Genomic DNA, 23,168 nt, shown 5'->3' with positions numbered 1-23,168 from the left:
GTTGATGTGTTCGCAAAGAGTTCTCACTAATTGATACAGATCAGATCTTGAATGGAGATCTATAAATACACCATTATGGTGACTGCCAGATTATAATGAATAGAGTTTCGAATGACAAGTTCGATTAGCAAGCCACATTGAGGTTTACAGGAACCTTTTAAGCAACTATTGATAACTCGGTGATTGTGGGCCAGAGTAATGGTCCTAAATTCCTCGTGTCAAACATTGTTTGCTGGTCAATCCAGTGTTAGGGGCTTTCCAGTGTGTTTTTTTTCACAAAGAGTCAGGACGACTTGATCATGTTGATATAATTCATAATCAATTCTGTTTCAAGGTTGCATGGATATTAAAGTTTGTTGTCCATATTTATCATCATGCTGCGAACATGCTAGTTTCTATTGTGATGAGGAATGACTTGAGTATGTGTGGGACCTACATCAAACTGATATAAAATAATTATTTTAAAAAGTTGAAAAGGAGTGGACAGTTTGGTGTGCAAATCCTAGTTGTGTCCCGTTACAAACCTTCCCTTATACTATAAAACTTTTTAAAATATAAAATGTCAAGGACAGAGAATAACCAGTCTCAATTTTTAGATGAAAAAGATTCTGTTGGGTGTAAAAAGACATTGTATGAATGGATCACTGAAAATCAGTGATGACACCAGGTATTCACAAAAACTCATTTTACTATAAAAAGTTTCTCATATTTTCTGAGAGGCTAACTTTGTATCAGTTTAGTTTTGAAGGATTTTTTAGTGCTTTACAAATTTACAAGATCACCAATATGTCCTTTAGCAATAAGTACCAAAACTTACCCTGTTGAATTGTTCATTGCAAAGACTTGATATCAACTTGATCAGACCACTGGACAAGTATATTTTTTGTTGATGATCTTCAAACATAGTACTGACCTGTTACATGGATATCTCAACACCCCGCAGATAAGACAAGCTGAAGCGGATATGTCACGATATGCATATAGCAATGAATGTTTAATGTCCATAGTATTTTGGTACAAATATTTGATACCCGTGAAGATTCCGGGGTAGAATAGGTCTTCAGCAACCCATGCTAGCCATAAAAGGTGACTATTCTTGTCATAAAAGGCAACTAATGGGATCGGGTGGTCAGGCTCGCTGACTTGGTTGATGCATGTCATCGATCCCAATTGCGTGGATCGATGCTCATGATGTCAATCACTGGATTGTCTGGTCCAGACTCGATTATTTACAGACCGCCGTCATATAGCTGGAATATTGCTGAGTGCGGCGTTAAACAACAAACCAACCAACCAACAAATATTTGAAAATCGATACTAAATTAATAATTGATTGCCACAGAAATGTTTACATGTTTTTAGATACCCTGGTTATGATGGATAATGAGAAGGCAGAAACTCAGTTACATACATTTAATGGGAGAGCCAAGTTCATATTTAATATTATGTTGATTAATTGCAGGTTTAGATAGAAATATTTAATCACCACACATGCAGAATATCTCATTTTGTTATTATTAAATATATTAATTTATGATGATGCTTTGGAGGTGATGTATCAGTACTAAACTTTCGAATCAATGACAGCCCTACTGTTAATTCACATTAAAAAAATGTCATAATGCTGAGTGCAGCTTTAAACAACAAACAAACAAAGAAACAAATCACATGAAAAACATTGTGCATAACGTTACCTCTCAGGATCGCAACTGTTGGTTGTTAAAACATGCATATTGTAATATCCACATTGTCAATTAGCAGGAGGTAATGTATCTAATGTCTGGATTTTGCCACGGTTGTGAAGTCTATTGTCCTCCAAGACCCCGCTGTGTCAACTACGTGGGACATATACGTTTCACTGGCCTTGTTCACTTTGTATTATTCATTCATGTGTTATCCAACTGTATTTCATACAAAAGGCTTTAAGCTTTTTATGACTGCAAAGGATTTCAATTTCCTGAGGCCTGTTGTGTCAAAGGCAATTCAAATTGAATTTTCTCTTGTGATCCTTTCACTTAGATGATGGGGTGATACAATGCATGGCTCACAAGATTGACATGAAAGTTAAACTGATGTTTTTTTTCTCTGAACTGTGGCCTTTCATGTACTTGATATGATTGTTTTCTTACAAATGACATCTTGAGACGATATGTGATGACTTATTTAGCAGTGAGAAACAGGAGAAAGGCCCCCTAATTCTAGGTTCGAAAAACTCGCCTTATACACAGCGATGTATGGTAGATCTGGTGTTGGGCCTGTAGTTTCAAATTTGTACAGGTCCTTACGGCCTGCAGTATATTTTTGTGTAATTTTTTTTGTCACAATAAGTTGCAGTTTTTTTAAATGAGGGCCTGAAGAGTTTTACGCTTCTTACCTCTGTGGTTCTGATGGCAGACTGGCAATTATTTTATTTCAAACACTGCCACTGCGGTTTGTAAACAGTCGAGTCTGGATCAAACAAGCCAGTGATTGATGTCATGAGAAATGTCCCACGCAATCAACCAAGTCACTGACCCTGACTGCCCTTTCCATTTTTGTGGACTGTCATACAACAAGCATGGGTTGCTGGGGACCAGTTCTGACCTGGAATTCCAATGGGGTGTCCACCAGGTTAAGGTACAGTCATCCAGTGTTCTGGCACCAGTGTCTACAGTCTACAGAACAGGGTCAAATACCATGGGTTGCTGGGGACCAGTTCTGCCCTGGAATTCCAATGGGTTTCCACCAGGTTAAGGTACAGTCATCCAGTGTTCTGGCACCAGTGTCTACAGTCTACAGAACAGGGTCAAATACCATGGGTTGCTGTGGACCAGTTCTGACCTGGAATTCCAAGGGGTTTCCACCAGGTTAAGGTACAGTCATCCAGTGTTCTGGCACCAGTGTCTACAGTCTACAGAACAGGGTCAAATACCATGGGTTGCTGGGGACCAGTTCTGTCCTGGAATTCCAAGGGGTTTCCACCAGGTTAAGGTACAGTCATCCAGTGTTCTGGCACCAGTGTCTACAGTCTACAGAACAGGGTAAAATACCATGGGTTGCTGGGGACCAGTTCTGTCCTGGAATTCCAATGGGTTTCCACCAGGTTAAGGTACAGTCATCCAGTGTTCTGGCACCAGTGTCTACAGTCTACAGAACAGGGTCAAATACCATGGGTTGCTGGGGACCAGTTCTGTCCTGGAATTCCAAGGGGTTTCCACCAGGTTAAGGTACAGTCATCCAGTGTTCTGGCACTAGTGTCTACAGTCTACAGAACAGGGTCAAATACCCTGGCTGCTCATCACAAACTAAGTGTGATGTGGATTGTCAGATGTATGATACTGAATCTTCTACTTCAATGTTTCCCTCACATGTTATAATTGTGGTTTATGATTGGCTAGGCTGCTATCTTGGGTTGGTTGAAATAAAAAGTTTGCTTCATGGTGTCTTAAAAAAAGATTTTCCAATAACCTGAAGTAAGTTTGCACACACTGACCAAAGTGGTTACTTAAAAAATTTGGAAATATTTTGTCAAAAATTGTAAATCCTTAAACACAAAGTATTTCTGCTTTGTTTAGAAATCTATATACCTTTAAGATATACTGATGCCAAAATGGGGTGCAAGAAGACATGTCTTTGTTAAAGGATCATGATGATCTAATATTCATTTCATGCATGCGCTGGAAATTTGCGGCATGGTAAATGAAATAGCTTGAAATGATGTTCATGAAGGATATAGAAGAGTTTGTGTCACAATATGGAAAAAAGTAACAGACTTATGATAAGCAATGTAAGTTGAGTCCAAGTAAGGGACAATGTGACGTTTCCTGCATGGAGGCCATGATGTCCACTCGGTATATTTGTATTACTGCAAGTCTTTGAAAGGCATTTTGAAGTGATGCACATAAGGGAGAGAATGTATGGATGTATTACTGCTGTTAATACATACCTCGGATATTACACACAACAATATATGCCAGTAGGGCTGGGACGGGTAACTCGGGTACTTGGGTCAGGTGGGTACTGAGTAGGACCCGGGTACCCATAGGACTACCCAGACCCGTGGTTAGTCATGTGATACATAGTTTAATGACAAAAATTATCTAGAACTCTATGGTTACACTACAAGTCACTAATGTTCACCTTTCTTTCTGACTATGTACCCATTCCTTCGGAATTTTCATATGGTTGAATAAAGACATGACTTCAATCAATGTCAGTGTATGCATGACCAGATCGTATAATACATGTATCTAAATACGTTTTGCAAGTGCTGTGGTAAAAGAAAATTGCAATCAGACATTTTGTATCTCTTTAGACCTACAGTGGGTACCCGGGTAGTAAATTTGGACTCGTCCCAGCCCTAAATGCCAGTAATTATAGATGAAAAAGGTCATTTTCAATTTTGCTGCCAATGTGGCTGTGTTGAAGTTCTGATTGGATGGCTGTAAGCATTGTAGAAGTTCTGTGGACAGAAGCACTTTGCAAAGTTTCATCACCATAGGCCTTGTGGTTTTTGAAGTGATGTTGAATATGTAAAGTTCATGACACAATGCATCATTAGAAAATGTGCCAAAATGAACACTGAGAACACCAGGGCCCACTTGCACAAAGCGATCTTAGTGCTAAGATGATTGTAACTCCCATACTTTAACATAGGCTTACGATTGTCTTAGCGCTAAGATCGCTTTGTGCAAGTGGGCCCTGATCTGTTTGTCAGGCAGCTTGATGATGTCTGAATTTGTCTGCTGGATCCTTATGTTCCCTTCCTAGGTAGGAGATGCATGCATGTTGTGAAACAACAGTTGTTATGGACTCCATGTCAGACCTTCCCCACTGGTCAGAGACCAGTAAACAGTTGGAGGGGCTAGTTGTTTTCACCAAACATCTAGTTTTTGGTATATATCTGACTTAAACCACTTGTGTGAACTGGGCTGTGGACTAGTTGGTTTTAACTGATGGTGTATACACCTGTGTATATTCCTCTTTCTACCTAATGTTGTACAAAGTCTATGTTACAGTACAACATGCTCATTTAATATTGAAATTCAAGTAAATTAAAACATTAGAAAAAAATCTAGACCTCTCAACACCCCCACCCCCTCCCAAATTAAAACAAAAAAAAGGGAAAAAGAAGAACCCCCCCCCCCCCCCCCCCCCTCCAAAAAAAAACACATGTAGAAACACCAGGTCCATCACTCACAAACAAGAAGGTTCAATGTAAACATTAGACCACAAGACAGTGAGTGAGGATCTGGAAGGTGTATTTGTAAAGTCATCAAAGCTAAAGTTGAATATGACTAATCATGTCTACCCGGGACAAGGGGATCTCACAATCTAATCATTCCACCATTTATCACACCTAGATGTGTAACAATATGTCCAAGTCACTGTTATTCATTGGCTCCTAGCTTGATCTTAGCACAGGATGAATAATACATCTGCCTGTGATAAGCTAATGGTGAGTCCGCGGAAGCCAATACTGTTTGGGAGACTACTTGTGTGTTTTTTGTGTACAATAGATTGGTGTCAGACAGTGCTGACAGCCCGCAGTGGGTTGACTTGTCATCTCCATGGGACAAGGAGAATGCTATGTGAGAAGGGTATATTACGCTCTTTGTGATCTAGTTGACAGTCTTCCATGGATCTGAAGCATTCACTTTATTCTGATGCTAGCTGAGTTGTATGTGTGTAAAGTTAAAGTTGCCTAACCTCTGGCATACATAAGAATCTCTGAAACCAAGAATATTAAAGATGAAGGTTCAGCATTGAGAGTCCTGTTTACCAATCCTTCCAATGGTTCTGGGTGATGTGTGTACCTTGCCAATCCTTCTAATGGTCCTGGATGATGTGTGTGTACCTTGCCAATCCTTCCAATGGTCCTGGGTGATGTGTGTGTACCTTGCCAATCCTTCTAATGGTTCTGGGTGATGTGTGTACCTTGCCAATCATTCTAATGGTCCTGGATGATGTGTGTGTACCTTGCCAATCCTTCTAATGGTTCTGGGTGATGTGTGTACCTTGCCAATCCTTCCAATGGTTCTGGGTGATGTGTGTACCTTGCCAATCCTTCTAATGGTTCTGGGAGATGTGTGTGTACCTTGCCAATCCTTCTAATGGTCCTGGGTGATGTGTGTGTACCTTGCCAATCCTTCTGATGATACTGGGTGATGTGTGTGTACCTTGGCAATCCTTCTAATGGTCCTGGGTGATGTGTGTGTACCTTGCTAATCCTTCTAATGTTTCTGGCTGATGTGTGTGTATCTTGCCAATCCTTCTAATGGTTCTGGGTAATGTGTGTACCTTGTCAATCATTCTAGTGGATCTGGGTGATGTGTGTACCTTGCCAATCCTTCTAATGGTCCATTGTGATGTGTGTGTACCTTGCCAATCCCTCTAATGGTTCTGGGTGATGTGTGTGTACCTTGCCAATCCTTCTAATGGTCCTGGGTGATGTGTGTACCTTGCCAATCCTTCTAATGGTCCTGGGTGATGTGTGTGTACCTTGCCAATCATTCTAATGGTCCAGGGTGATGTGTGTACCTTGCCAATCCTTCTAATGGTTCTGGGTGATGTGTGTGTACCTTGCCAATCCTTCTGATGGTACTGGGTGATGTGTGTGTACCTTGCCAATCCTTCTGATAGTACTGGGTGATGTGTGTGTACCTTGCCAATCCTTCTAATGGTCCTGGGTGATGTGTGTACCTTGCCAATCCTTCTAATGGTCCTGGGTGATGTGTGTGTACCTTGCCAATCCTTCTAATGGTCCTGGATGATGTGTGTGTACCTTGCCAATCCTTCTGATAGTACTGGGTGATGTGTGTGTACCTTGCCAATCCTTCTAATGGTCCTGGGTGATGTGTGTACCTTGCCAATCCTTCTAATGGTCCTGGGTGATGTGTGTGTACCTTGCCAATCCTTCTAATGGTCCTGGGTGATGTGTGTGTACCTTGCCAATCCTTCTGATGGTCCTGGGTGATGTGTGTGTACCTTGCCAATCCTTCTGATGGTACTGGGTGATGTGTGTGTACCTAACAATATGCCCAATCTGCCCAAAACACACACCAGATCCCATGCTGTTTAAGTATGGTTCAGCCATTGTCATCCTCAAACGAATCAAATGAACAGAATTTCTGCAATTGTCTGTAGAGTTATTTAACATTATTTCCACATTTTGTCTAAGAACTAGTTATTGCAGAGTGATGTTTTATCACAGAAGCTGCTTCAAGACAACAATGGTGACACTTCATATCTCTAGGTCTGTCCCCAAATTACCCATTAGAACTTGTATCTATTAGGTGTGTGCAACAACTCTATATGTGGACAGAACAAAGTTGGAAATGATATTTCGCTAAAACCAATTTTCACAAGAAGTGAGACTGGCTATGAATCTATATCGGAAGCTACGGAGCAGTGGAAAGCGTAATGGTTAAGATGTTTGCTCACCAAGTCAAGGACCCTTAGTTTGTCAGCACCATACCTGTGCTACTTGATTTCTCCAAAGTGGTAAATGTCGAGTTTGCATCACTTTTGGCTTTCGTTCTACATTATACTGCCATGCTTAGATTAATATAATTGAGGTCTTTGTAAGAGGCATTAAACCAAATGTTTGGGGGTGGGGTTGTTGGGGTTTTTAACAGAAGCCAAAAAAAAGACGAAAAATAGGATGAAATTAATGAAATTAAACTTAATCCCCACTGCTTGGCTTGGCATGACATAAACATGATTGTTTATATGCTGTTGTCATGTCGCTTGAATAGTGTTGACTGCAACCAAAGCAACTCAACACCCTCCCCCCCCTACCCGTTCACTCACTCACTCACTCACTCACTCACTCACTCACCTTATCCTACAGATCAGCTTGTAATAAAGGTGCCATTGATCATTCAACATTCCTTTCGTGGTTTCAACATGCTCAAAATTTCATTTACAACAATATATTCAGATTTTAAATGAGATTTATTCCGAGAATGTTCTTGTTATGGTTAATGCCAAATTTAGTCCTGCGAAAAGACCCATTTAGCAACTGTCAATACAGAATATATATGGCTTGTTAAAAAGCTCCCGTGCCACATTGCATAGTGATTGTGACTGACATGTTCAAAACGTCTTTTGCAGCACTTCATTTAGAAAATGTGGTTTGAACTCAGTGCCCGAAGTTAGTGCTCAATCATTTAGCCCCGACAAAAGGTTCTATGTGGACTGAAGTGACAGAGTGTGACACGACATAAACAGCGTAATAAGACCGTGTGACTGTACACCTCTGCAGTGATACAGTTATAAGCAGTTCTCGTCATGTAGGACAGGTAACACAACACCAGTGGCAGGGAGACATTGTTCTTGTAGCTATGCTAGTTTAGCATGGCCTACAGCCAGAAAGTCATGCGGGTCGCTGTGATAGCTATGCATGGTCTGTTGCTAATGTAGATTGTATTGTGTGGAGCAGGACTCTTGTAGCTCCATGTGGATACATGGAGTGGTGATAAGGCTGTGACTAGGAGACGAGTGAGATTTTGTCAGGGTGGAGAAATTAGGTCTGCTTTCTTGTGGTTGGCCTTACTTAGATACAGGAATATCCCATATGGTGCAAGATGTGAGGCACAATGATGGGTTTCCCTCTTGAAGAAATCTGGATTAGAAATTAGTGCTAGTCTTGTACTCCCTTCCGAAATTTATGGTTGCTAAGTTGTTCCGAGGATTAGTAGAAATTACAATAAAGGATCTTTATTTATTATCTATAGTCTAGAGCCTAAACAAAGTTAGTTGCTACTCTTGGAAATATTCAGTCGTATGTTTCTAGGTCTAAGATATTATAACATACCGTATTCGATGTATTAAGCGCCCCGCTCTAATAAGCGCCACAGCGATATTTGCTGATATATTGCCTAGTGAAAATCCCAATTAGCTCCCCTTCCGGTTGATCAATGTACACGTCTTATTTATTTGGGTATAATACGCACTCGTGTGTTATATGCACCCTTAATTATGGGCAATTAAATTCTGGAAAAATATATCTGTCGTATATAATAATTTCAGGCTGTCAGCATAAACCACGAAATTTACGATCTTTGAATTCTGTTTTTTGTCACCAAAATAATATTCTGATAAGAGCTCCCTATTTCTAATTTTGAGAGCGCCCTGGGTGCTTATTGCGTCGAATACAGTATACTATATTAACCTTCATGGGCCCAAACAGGGCAATGGGGTAGCCATGTGGTTAAAGTGTTCGCTTGTCACGCCAAAGGCCTGGGTTTGATATCCCACATGGTACAATGTGTGAAGCCTATTTATGGTGTCCCCTTTTGTGATATTGCAGGAATATTGTTAAGAGCTTACTCGCTCACTCATGGTCCAAATGAAAGATGTGTAATGGCTGTAGAGCTGGGAAACATTGGTAAATTGGTCAACCACACACAGTGCAAGGTTGTGTTAAACAGTATCTAACTGGTCTCATGGAAAGCTGTCAGGAAGCTAGATCCTCTAGTGCATCGCCCCTGAGGTGGTCCGGCTCATCTCCCAGGAAGCCCCCTAAGTGCTGGGTGTGATAACATTGACGCTGGTTATGACAGTGTTGTCAAGGGGGGATTTACTTCTGTGAAATATGGCTTGGGGGTGGGTGCCTGGATCAGAGAGTACAGTAAGCCATCAATGTGGTGGACATCTTGCATTTACCAGATGTTGAGAAAATAACCCGCTGTACAAGCTGTGGGTCTAGTGTTTGATGGTCACTGTGTGACAACTGATAATAAACATAACCTGCTGGTTAATAGTAATCATCATCATTGAAAGTGGCAGGTGCTTGTATGTCTGTGTAAGGATAGGTGGGTCTGGCAAGTCATGTTCTTTTATCTCTGCTCTATGGTACGTTCATGTATGAACCCCTGTGCAATGGTAAATTATAGGGGTGACTATTGGTCTGGAAATCACTATTGCGATAACTATTGATTTTGAAAAAGAACTATTGCGATAACTATTGATATTGAAAAAACTATTGCGATAACTATTGATATTGAAAAAACTATTGCGATAACTATTGATATTGCAAGTGACTATCATGACTATTGTGATAAATATCGATAGTTTTCAGTGTATCATTTTAGATGAACTTTAGAGTTGGATTAAACCTTGGAACTAAAGTTTCCTTTGAATGTGATAACCATAACAACAAATAAAAAGTAAAGTTTGAGATATGACTGATTTGTTTGTTTTTTACTCTAATAATTTAAGAAAAAGAAACTTCCACATTACTGAGTGTAAATTACAACCACTCATGATCAAAAGAATATCAAATTTGAACAGCATTGCATGTATTTTATTGATATGGTAAATACAATCAAAACTATCGATATTCCTAACTGAAATCGATACTGTTGATCGGAAACTGATTTAACAATCGATTTATTGACTTTAAGTGCTTACCAATAGCAATATATCAATATTACGATTTATCGTGACATTATAAATTATAAAAATACAGATCTAGGATTTGTTTATTTTACAACATAATTAAAAAATTTAAGTTTGAACTACATATATGGACTTTATCTCAATGGACATTTTGTAAAGTGGTGCATTTACTGTTGACATTGAGACAGGTGATGTTCTGTACGGAAACAACTTTGATGTAGGAGATCTGTTCATGTTTGTTTATTTGTTTGTTTGTTGTTTAATGCCGCACTCAGCAATATTCCAGCTATATGACAGCGGTCTGTAAATAATCGATTCTGGACCAGACAATCCAGTGAGTGACATCATGAGCTTCGATCCACACAATTGAGATACAATGACATGCATCAACCAAGTCAGCGAGCCTGACCACCCAATCCCGTTAGTCGCCTCTGACGACAAGCATGGGTTGCTGAAGACCTATTCTAACCCGGATCTTCATGGGTCAGGTGATCTGTTTAGAAGACCTTTTTCTGCAATGAGTGAGTGAGTGAGTATGGTTTTATGCTGCTTTTAGCAATATAACAGCAATATCATGGCGGGGGACACCAGAAATGGGCTTCACACATTGTACCCATGTCGGGAGTTGAACCCGGGTCTTTGGCGAGACTAGCGAACGCTTTAACCACTAGGCTACCTGACCGCCCTACTCAGCAATGAAGATGCACATGCATGAAATAATGTACATGTATTTCAAAAAACATTTCCACAGAATTTTTCTCCTTAGAATTTGTATATTATATGGGAACATTTTTGAGACCTCTTCAGTACATACTGACCCAGCCTCCAGGAAAGAGGCCAATTGCCACGTGCATGATTGTAGCTGTGTCCATGTACAATACAAGAAGAAAATTCAGGTGTTTAAAGAACGTGTTACCTAATTGTGCGTAATGTGACCATTTGGAATAAACTCCATTGTTGAAGTTGGGATTATGTTCATGCAGAGTTGAGATTTGATATAGCTACGTTCACCCATGTACTTAATCATTCCATAGATTGTACACACAGGAGGAAGCGTGTGGGCCTTGTTCACGGGTGATGATAGCCTTGATGTATCGGGTAAGAGTTCTTGTAAACATTTGGACTGACTGAAAGTCTAATCCAGCCAGGCAGTTATGTAGAGGGGAATGAATATCCAAGTAACTCTCCATTTTCTTAAAAATAATGGAGCAGAGGCCCATTATGTTTAAGGAATGAAGAGCTATGAGGATATTCCCCTACTTAAAACTACTCTTACAGTTTACAAAACACTTTAAAGAGCCGTGTAGCATGCATTTAAAGATCAGTTTACGACCGAGTACGTGCAACACTGGCAGAGAACACAACCAACTGTCCATTCCTGAAAATAATGGAGCGCTCAAACAATAGAATTACGTCACATATGTGTTTTAATTTGTAAGACTACCTGGCTAAGACTGTCAGTATACAAATAATTACTCTTGTTAAGATCAGTAGGCGAAAAAAGTACCCGAAGACCCGACCCCTGGTCAGTGAGTGAGTGAGTGAGTTTGGTTTTACGCCGCTTTTAGCAATATTCCAGCAATATCAGGGCGGGGGACACCAGGAATGGGCTTCACACATTGTACCCATGTCGGGAACTCCCAGATTATACCCCCTGGGGGTAGATTCTGGGAAAGGGGGGTAGATTCTGGGAAGTCTCCAAAATTTACCCCGGGGTAGATTCTGGGAGCTCCCAGAATCTACCCGGGTATACTCTGAAGGGGGGTAGATTTTGGCACCTTACACCGGGTCTTTGGCGTGACGAGCGAATGCTTTAACCACTAGGCTACCCGAACGCCCCCCCTGGTCAGACCAAGACCCGATAATGTCCTTGTTTTCGAATATTGACTGTGTTGTAGGGGGCACGGGTGGCCTAGTCGTCTAAGGGGCCGTGATTTGCTGTGCAGAGTTGCATCCCTTGAACATGCCAGAAACCTATTATTGTGGGTTCTAATCCCGGTTCTCCCCAAATATGTTTCTAGGTTTGTCAGCACCATACCCGTGCTCATGGGTTTCACCGAAGTGGTAAACATCTAAGACCTGCATCACTTTGGGCTTTCCTCCCAGCGATATAACTGTAATACTGTTAAAAGCGACGTTTTACCCAACTCACTCACTCACTCACTCACTCACTCACTCACTCACTCACTCACTCACTCACTCACTCACTCACTCACTCACTCACTCACTCACTCACTCACCAAAATTCACTTTAAAGTTTATGGAGGCTTTAAAGGGGCACTGATCTAACGCAATTCCCCAGGACTGGTTGTTGCCTTTGTTATTGTTTTTTCCCAGTGAGTACCCGGATGTATAGCAGAAATCTAGACTAGTTCGCGACCTCTGCTGCGCCATTCGTAAGCGCATTAGTCACTTTTATGGGTAGTAATAAGGGCGTATGGTCACATTGATCAACAAAATGAAATACAGTTTTCGAGATAATAAGGAAATGTAGGTATCTTTGTGAGTAGCATCGGTAATGGTGACGACGTTTTGATAAGTCACTTGCTTGGTAATTTTGCGATTTTCGTTTACACTATTTTGACTTGCAACACAAAGTATATATTTCACCTGAGCATATGCTTTTTTTATAGTGTGTATATTTTTTTACTGTCAAAATTGTGTAACAAATTTATTAAACGTCTTAATATTCAGTTATTTTACAAAGTGACTGAAAAACATTTCCATCTGTATTATTATGACAACGAATTCCAAACATTTTGATGTTTAATGTCATCACCAAGAGACGTCATTTCCCAACCAAGACGTAGAGAAACAAGGACGAATCGGTTCAAATGAAGGAAAACAAAATGCAGATATCATAATTACAACCTACCAAATTTATGTGTATAAGTTTTAGGCAGCTTCCTTGTTCGAGGAATGTATCCGTGAATATCCACACAAAGGAACAATATCCCACTCGTCTGCAGCTGTACAAAGAAACTTATTCGATGTCACGTGTCTCAGTAACAATCAAATATTTTAAAAGATATATATCGTTTCGGGATATTATAACCCGTGTTCGTTTCTCAACTGATCGCTTGGATTGTTTCAGGTGTTTTACATAGGTGTCAAGTCTCAATGGTCGGCTGAGAAAGCCCACGTGACAACTATTTTCATAGCGTCCACGGTTCCTAAAAATTCCATTGAGTGATAGATAACAATGATCAATCAATCAACGTATTATCAGTTAACCCTTTGAACAAAGTATGTTGTTTTTACATCGGCACTTCGCGCCATGATATGAGTGTATTCCCTTTGTTTTAGTAAACCTAGACATGTAAACACTCACTCTTGACATATCCATTGTGCATGATAACAGTGATTAATCAATCAACATATTTTCTGTTAATCCTTTGATGACTAGGAACGATCCGTTGATTTACAAAAAAAGTAAATCAACTGATCATTCATCTCTTGCTGGGCTGCCACGTGCATATTACGTAACACACATTTCACCTCACTTCAAACCTGGATTTAGATTGAATAATTACCCTAGACACAATAAATGCCAAATGGGAACCTTTGTCAGGTAATATAAGTGGTGCTACCACTAATTGTACCTGTAATAAATTCATTAACTGAGCATCAAGTGAATGACGACAAATACACAAGTGTAGGGTTATACGTGAAAACGTGGATGACAACAAGGGAGTAGTAATCGTATTATCGACGCAAGCCGACGCAAGCCGAAACTATAACCATCTGGGGTATTTCCAAATGACGACATCCGATGAGCTCCCTTGTTCTTTTTGTCTGTTTGTTTAGGCTGAAGAAATGAATTAACATGCGCCCTTTGTCGAAATCTTTATAGATCACAGTTAACCAATCAGTGTTCAAAAATGCGTAAAACAAATATTGCCTCCAGCCTCCAAGTTAATTTAGCCGTCCTTGCAGACGGAAGCCCAGTCTCTGGTCACGCTCAGTTGCGTTGCGTATCATCCGGGTACTCACGGGGGAAAAACAATAACAAAGGCAACAACCAGTCCGTTAGATCAGTGCCCCTTTAAACCGTCTTCTTTCATCACAGGAGGATACATCCGTGAAATATTAGTAACAGACGCCATCTTGGTCAGATTATCCAATGGAATTGCAAGATTCTTTAACATTTACAAGTGAAGAACTGTCGCCCCTCTACCGTGGCTGCTAGAACTGCCCTTAGTCCATGTGTTCTCCCAGTGTATACCTAATGTGAAGGAAATAATTTTCAAGTGATTCCAAGGCACTTGATTGGTTAGCCAAGCAGTGTTTTTTGGCATTTACCAAAAACACAATAGGCCACGCCCACTACTGAGCGACTGTTTCCTGATTGGCTGAAAATAGTGTGGGCAGGGCTTATTATTATTGCACTGATCTTGTCTACAGGTTTCTGATGTTAATGCTTAAAACAAGCAGTCTGTGAAGTTATTGTCATTGACGTATTTATTGGATTTGACTTTTTGCATTTTTTTAGGCATAAATGTAAAAAATGGTGTGCACACTTAGTGTAAAATCTGTTACCCAAATTTGCACAGTTTGCACACTAGTTTTCATGTTTATACCTGCATAACCACAAAAAAATGTTGAAGTCAATTCTTAAATAATTTGACAATTTTGTACGTACACTGATATAAGTACTAAAATTTAATATCAACAAAAATAATAAATTATATAAAAAAAATTAAAAACAATTAAAAAAATTAATATCATTTTTCTGTTGACCAGAAATATTTGTGTTTTGAAAGTTGGTGGATGTTTTAAAAGGAATCTGATGTGTTTTTATAAAAGATATACATGTGTGTTACATAATGAAACTGATATTCATGATGTTGTCTGTACATTCAAGTGTTATGGAAGTAATCAATGGTAGCCCGGAGTGACGGCAAGCATGAGGATATGCTGTGGGGAGGGGATGTTGATAGTCTAGGTGTTTGCCAACAGTAATAGTTCAACCACGTCCTGCTTCCTATTTCTATAGCAACATACAAACATCCTGTAGACATTGATCCATCCCATCAGGAAATGACTTCAATGTACAAGATCGGTAGGCCGCACATCGGGAGTCTGAAACTGAAACCGTTATTGATGCATAGACACAACAATCAGCTGAGGAGAATATTCAGTTTTTGTTTACAAAATACCGGTATTGATAATTGATACAGGATTAGTAGTCTCATGGATGTACATCGATTTGCGTTGTTATTTAGTCCTTAGAATAATATGTTGATATCAATGTCAATATCAATATCTGGAGGATGCTGATGCCATGGAGTTGGATGTGGTTGTATTTACTCTCATCCCCTACTAGTTTGGGGGCGGTCGGGTAGCCTAGTGGCTAAAGCGTTCGCTTGTCAAGCCGAAGGCCCGGGTTCGATTCCCGACATGGGTAAAATGTGTGAAGCCCATTTCTGGTGTCCCCTGCCGTGATATTACTGGAATATTGCTAAAAGCAGCATAAAATCAAACTCACTCACTCACCCTACTAGTTTATTTGTTGTTTAACGCCGCACTCAGCAATATTCAAGGCGGTGGTCTGTAAATAATCGAGTGTGGACTGACATTCCAGTGATTGAAATCATGAACATCGATCTACTCAATTGGGATATGATGACATGCATCAATCCAGTCACCTTGTCTGACCACCTGATCCCGTAAGTCGCCTCTTATGACAAGCATGGGTTGCTGAAGACCTATTCTAACTGGGTCTTCATGGGTCTCATCCCTACTAGAACTATGTGGGCAGCATATGTAGAAACAAAATATGTATGTCACAAATGTTTGTTTACTGAACAACAGAATTATCCTAATTCTGATACATCTTTTAGATTGGTGGTGGGGGAAGGGGTGCATTTGTGTTTAGTGCATTTGGCTTCTCCAATGCAAAATATGGTAGCCACAGGCAGCCAGATAATCATGAACTTGGGAAACTGTTATACCTGAATGAGAAAAATCAGATTATTGTTACTGTTAAACATATGCATCAGATATTGATGATTTTCTCTTGTTTCACTGAACTTTGGTGATGTCTCTGATTTGAGGCACAGTCTGTGACTTTAAACACTTGTCCAAGCCCTAGTCAAGTAAACGTCTGTTCAGTCTCGTAAGCTGAGCTAATAATAGTCCATATAACAACACTACAATCAACTGAAAATAATACTCAGAACTATGTTTTGTGTAATAGACTCAAAAGTGTTTGGCACAGACTGACAATTCACATCTACTTCATGACATCTGGACGATCATTACTCTGTTGTTGTTTTAACACAATTTGTGCAAACATGTATCTTACTAAAAAGCTTAGCGTTGACATTGTTACTCCACACTAAACACCACCCATTATTTATGCTGTACAAGGAGTACAATCTGTAATGTTAAGTCTATGGAAAAAAATACCACTTATCTTTAGATAAGGTTAACCCTTCTGAACTCAAGATGCAGGAGGGTTTAGTTGAAGCCCTCTCATCAATATGTCCCCCTCATAACAGTGTAGTTGTGGGTGTTCCCAGTAGCACTGTGTCAAGACCACTGGGGAGCCTGATCCCGAACAGCCTGGTCTCTAGGAGGGTCCTGATGGGTTATAATGCTTAACGTAAAACACCCTTCAAACACTATCGTAAACGTAAAAGTCATCTTTTTGTATCGTAAATGCTTATCGTAAAATACCAAAAAATAACTGCTTAACGTAAATAAATAATTTACTGCTTATCGTAAAATGATTAAAATGGTCAAAAACAGTCTGTCTTCAAGACCCAAATGCTTTGCGACAGAAAGTAGGCTGCGCAACTGACACAGGGGACCAGTCTAGCGATTTGAGATTTTACCAGGTAGTAAAAATATGATTTGTCAGGATGAAACAAAAGCAGAATTAAAAGTCCCATGTCCTGCCATGGCTGATTTAGGAATTTTTCGCGACAATTTTATTGAAAAAGAAGAAAAATTACTGCTTAATGAAAAAGTACCCTAAATTTTACTGCTTACTGCTTTGGGACCCACCCATCAGGACCCTCCTCTAGGAAGCTGTAAGTCCATGTGTAAGCAGGCTTTGTATAAATCTGTTTGCACTCTCCTGCCACACCGCTGTAGACCAATAAGATGTGCAGGTTCAGGTAATAGGTGGAACAGTTATTAGTGAACATCCCATGTATGTGGATTGTTGTGTACAAATACCCTTGTATATAGGTAGAAGGCTTATGTAGGTAGTCTCTGCTCGGCTTTTGTTTACAGGGTAGATACTGTTCGTACTATCCTGCTTATGGGGATTGTCAAACCCCAGCTGTACAGGTAGATAGTTGTGTGTGCTGGGATAGTCACATCAATGGTGTTCATGTAGATGTTGTGTATGCTGGGAGAGTCACATCCCAGCTGTACAGGTAGATAGTTGTGTATGCTGGGATAGTCACATCCCAGCTGTACAGGTATATAGTTGTGTGTGCTGGGATAGTCACACCCCAGCTGTACAGGTATATAGTTGTGTGTGCTGGGATAGTCACATCCCAGCTGTACAGGTAGATAGTTGTGTGTGCTGGGATAGTCACATCCCAGCTGTACAGGTAGATAGCGGTGTGTTCAGGGAACGTCACATCCATGTTGTACAGGTAAATAGTTTTGTGTGCTGGGATAGCCACATCCTATCTATTCAGGTAGATAGTTTTGTGTGCTGGGAGAGTCACATCCCAGCTATACAGGTAGATAGTTTTGTGTGCTTGGATAGTCACACCCCATCTATTCAGGTAGATAGCTGTGTGTTCAGGGATAGTCACATCCCAGCTGTACAGGTAGATAGTTGTGTGTTCAGGGATAGCCACATCCTATCTATTCAGGTAGATAGTTGTGTTTCAGGGATAGTCACATCCCAGCTGTACAGGTAGATAGTTGTGTGTTCAGGGATAGTCACATCCCAGCTGTACAAGTAGATAGTTGTGTGTGCTGGGAGAGTCACATCCCATCTATTCAGGTAGATAGTTTTGTGTTCAGGGATAGTCACATCCCAGCTGTACAGGTAGATAGTTGTGTGTGCTGGGAGAGTCACATCCCATCTATTCAGGTAGATAGTTTTGTGTTCAGGGATAGTCACATCCCAGCTGTACAGGTAGATAGTTGTGTGTTCAGGGATAGCCACATCCTATCTATTCAGGTAGATAGTTGTGTGTTCAGGGATAGTCACATCCCAGCTGTACAGGTAGATAGTTGTGTGTTCAGGGATAGTCACATCCCAGCTGTACAGGTAGATAGTTGTGTGTGCTGGGATAGTCACATCCCATCTATTCAGGTAGATAGTTTTGTGTTCAGGGATAGTCACATCCCAGCTGTACAGGTAGATAGTTGTTTGTTCAGGGATAGCCACATCCTATCTATTCAGGTAGATAGTTGTGTTTCAGGGATAGTCACATCCCAGCTGTACAGGTAGATAGTTGTGTGTTCAGGGATAGTCACATCCCAGCTGTACAGGTAGATAGTTGTGTGTGCTGGGAGAGTCACATCCCATCTATTCAGGTAGATAGTTTTGTGTTCAGGGATAGTCACATCCCAGCCGTACAGGTAGATAGTTATGTATGCTGGGAGAGTCACATCCCAGCTGTACAGGTAGATAGTTTTGTGTGCTGGGATAGCAACATCCCATCTATTCAGGTAGATAGTTTTGGGTTCAGGGATAGTCACATCCCAGCTGTACAGATAGATAGTTGTGTGTGCTGGGATAGTCACATCCCAGCTGTACAGGTAGATAGTTGTGTGTGCTGGGATAGTCACATCCCAGCTGTACAGATAGATAGTTGTTTGTGCTGGGAGAGTCACATCCCAGCTGTACAGGTAGATAGTTGTGTGTGCTGGGATAGTCACATCCCAGCTGTACAGGTAGATAGTTGTGTGTGCTGGGATAGTCACATCCCAGCTATACAGGTAGATAGTTGTGTGGGCCGGGATAGTCACATCCCAGCTGTACAGGTAGATAGTTTTGTGTGCTGGGATAGCCACATCCTATCTATTCAGGTAGATAGTTTTGTGTTCAGGGATAGTCACATCCAAGCTGTACAGGTAGATAGTTGTGTGTGCTGAGAGAGTCACATCCCAGCTGTACAGGTAGATAGTTGTGTGTGCTGGGATAGTCACATCCCAGCTGTACAGGTAGATAGTTGTTTGTGCTGGGAGAGTCACATCCCAGCTGTACAGGTAGATAGTTGTGTGTGCTGGGATAGTCACATCCCAGCTGTACAGATAGATAATTGTGTGTGCTGGGATAGTCACATCCCAGCTGTACAGATAGATAATTGTGTGTGCTGGGAGAGTCACATCCCAGCTGTACAGGTAGATAATTGTGTGTGCTGGGATAGTCACATCCCAGCTGTACAGATAGATAATTGTGTGTGCTGGGATAGTCACATCCCAGCTGTACAGGTAGATAGTTGTGTGTGCTGGGATAGTCACATCCATGCTGTACAGGTAGATAGTTTTGTGTTCAGGGATAGTCACATCCCAGCTGTACAGGTAGATAGTTGTGTGTGCTGGGAGAGTCACATCCCAGCTGTACAGGTAGATAGTTGTGTGTGCTGGGAAAGTCACATTCCAGCTGTACAGGTAGATAATTGTGTGTGCTGGGATAGTCACATTCCAGCTGTACAGGTAGATAGTTGTGTGTTCAGGGATAGCCACATCCTATCTATTCAGGTAGATAGTTGTGTGTTCAGGGATAGTCACATCCAAGCTGTACAGGTAGATAGTTGTGTGTGCTGAGAGAGTCACATCCCAGCTGTACAGGTAGATAATTGTGTGTGCTGGGATAGTCACATTCCAGCTGTACAGGTAGATAATTAGGATGGAATCAGGAAGGGTAGTGGTGTGAGTTCAGGTATTTAAACAGCTTTCTGTAAACATCATGACTTGCCAAATATTTACAATAGTAAATCCAATGAACAATCCTGCAACCAGATTATCCTCATCCATCATGGGTATTTCCAATCTGTGACATAAATCATAAAGTAAAATAAAAACAAAAAGAATGTTTAATAATTGCTTATAATAATAGCTATAATCAATAGCTTCTTCACTGATAAATAGATTTTGTAATCTGCAGCTAGCTAACTGCCACCAGTGAGTAGCCCTCCAATTCCTGTCAAGCTATAACATGGAAGTGTATCTGGTTGTGAAGCATTTACCCACTTCCATGGAATCAGATGTTTGACAATAAAGGAAATTTGGCCTGGGATCAGTGAAAGTATCTTGTGATGTTTTTGTTAGGCTAATCAGGATCTTAACTTCAGTCAATTTTTATGCCATTATTATGATGTGACGCTATTGTTGTTACGGTTGATTCTGAGCCAGGAACTCACCATCTTCTTGAGGCAAGCGTGTCCACTCGCCGCTTTTCTTGGCTCGACCCTGGCACCACCTCGCGATGATCTTGAGTTGTTCTCCTTGTAATAAAAGGGAGATATCCAATCAGATCGCTGTTCTTATCTCGAAAAGCTTCACAAAGATGGCGACTACAATAGGATCAGATCACGAAAACATTTGCCATTTTATCCCTGACACAAAAACATAGGCAATCGTTGGGGGTGGTGGGTGGTATTTTTTGGTTATTTGAATTCTCTCTAATTTTCCTGTTTTAAGGTGAAAAGATTAATTAAACATTCAAAATCGGAAAAATAATGACAGTCGGATCTGAACCAATTAAACATCTTCTTTGGGATTGACTTGGACGCCACGCTAGAACTAGAGACCCTCCAATTCAAAACGTGAGTGAACTGACCCAGGCACTGCACCAGGAATGGCAGGGGATCCCAATAATGAACATCAGACGTCTGATCAGCAGCATGTCATCTTTGAGAGGCTGGATACTCCAGACACTGACTGGAGAGTGGTGATTCCTTGGTTGACAATAATTGTTTTTCATATAATGTGACAGTCCGATTCGTGGTGTGGGCAGGGTGCTGATAATTTTCAGTGTTGTTGACATGAACGTTTTTGGACTTCTTTGCAGAAAGCCAATATATTGGTACCGTTTGCTAGTGTCAGCTTCATCGTTTGTGTAATGGTAAGACCAGGAGTTCTGTTTGTCAGTTTACTTCCATTTTGTTGAGTTGCCAACTTGAATCACACCAGTCATTTTTAATGTAGCAATTATCTGAAAAATTGGGTTGTGCTTAATTAATGCTCATGTGTATATATTATCCAAAAGAAAAATTATGGTTGGTATACAGTTTCACATATTGCAGACCGCCTCTGTGGTCGGTCCAGTGGTAAAGCGTCCGCCCGGAGAGCAAAAGGTCCCGGGTTCAATCCCTGGCCGTGTCATACCAAAAGACGCTGAAAGATGGTACTTGTTGTTACCTTGTCTGGCGCTCGGCATTCAGGGTCTGAAACAAGGACTGGTCTGCTCGGAGTCAGTATACTGTGTCAGAGTGGGGTATTCATGTTAAACTGCGGCATGGTATCTCAGTGGGCTAGCACTATAAATCGGCATCAGTCAGTACAAGCAGCCACACACACATACACACACACGTGCATGCAAGTTGCTATATAAGTGCAGTAATCTTGGATGCAGCGTTAAACCCCATTTCACCTCACCTCACCACATATTGCAGTGCAGCTGGTGGAGCTTTTAGGTGCACTTCATTTACCTACAGTAACCTGCTCTGCACAGGTATGTGAAAAACTGAATGCATTTGAAGCACCCTTAAAATATTGCTATTCTAAGGAGTGTATCTCACTTGTGGATCTTTTTATGTAGTAACTGTAAAGCTTGGTTATCAGAATTTCACAAGTTCATCAACTGCAAAAATTGGCATTAATTGTCTCTTTTTGTTGAATTTAACAGAATTATCAATACATGATCAATAACATAAGGAAGCAAGTTGACCTAAAACATTTTTCAAAATTATGGCACCTCCTAAAAATGCCTTTATTAAGGGTTCAGGATATGTGAACATTAGATAAACTAGTCGACTTTTGACAAGTTGCACAACTGATGTAACATCTTTGTTTCCCAGACTTCCACAGCTACATAAGTAAGAGAAGCAAATGTCATGGATCATGGAGTCACATGTGGAAATAGTTGTATTTATCTTTGGAAAACAAATCTGCAGTTCTCACGCCAGAAATCTTGGAAAAGATTTCCTACAAGCTTGCTGTATGTGATTAGATTTACTCTGCAGCTTTTTACCTACCTATGAAAGTTTTGCCCCTGAATGTAACTACCTGCAAATAACACCCCGCCCCTGCTCTGTCATTAACATGGTAACATAGCACTGGGACGAGTCCATAGCTGGGACGAGTCCCAATTTACTACCCGGGTTCCCAACCCTATATTACACAACCCTGCCAGGGTACCTACTGTAGGTTTCAAGAAATATAGGTACAGAATGTCTGTTTGGGAATAGTGTAACCATAGCCCTGGCATAAAGTATTTAAATTCACTAATAAAATGTTCTGGTCATGCATACACTGAAGGTTTACTTTTATCTTTATTCAAACAAATAATAGTCAGAAGGAATGCGTGCATAGTCAGAAAGAAATGAGTACATTAGTGACTTGTAGTGTAACCATGGAGTTCTAGATACTTTTTGTCATTAAAGAATATATCATGAGACTAATCACGGGTCCGGGTAGTCCTGTGGGTATCCAGGTCCTACTCAGTACCCACCCGACCCGGGTACCCGAAGTACACCGTCCCAGCCCTATTCATATGACATCTCTCAGTAGCTTATGGACATTGTGCAAGTACTGTTGGAGAGTGAGGGAATGAGTTGGGTTTAACGCCGCTTTTAACAGTA

The 23,168-nt window shown here is 40.7% G+C and overlaps 1 protein-coding gene across 6 annotated transcripts in view; it reads left to right on the top strand.

The window, feature by feature from the left end:
* The window catches only part of LOC124149403, a 136,519-nt gene that overhangs the window by 62,644 nt on the left and 50,707 nt on the right, over positions 1-23,168 (top strand). The window lies entirely within an intron of this gene.

This window comes from Haliotis rufescens, unplaced genomic scaffold (assembly GCF_023055435.1).
Source record: "Haliotis rufescens isolate VD_foot unplaced genomic scaffold, xgHalRufe1.0.p SCAF_2, whole genome shotgun sequence".
Classification (NCBI taxonomy): Eukaryota; Metazoa; Mollusca; class Gastropoda; order Lepetellida; family Haliotidae; genus Haliotis; species Haliotis rufescens.
The sequence above is the reverse complement of the archived record's forward strand: the minus strand, read 5'-3'. Positions and strand labels throughout refer to the sequence as shown.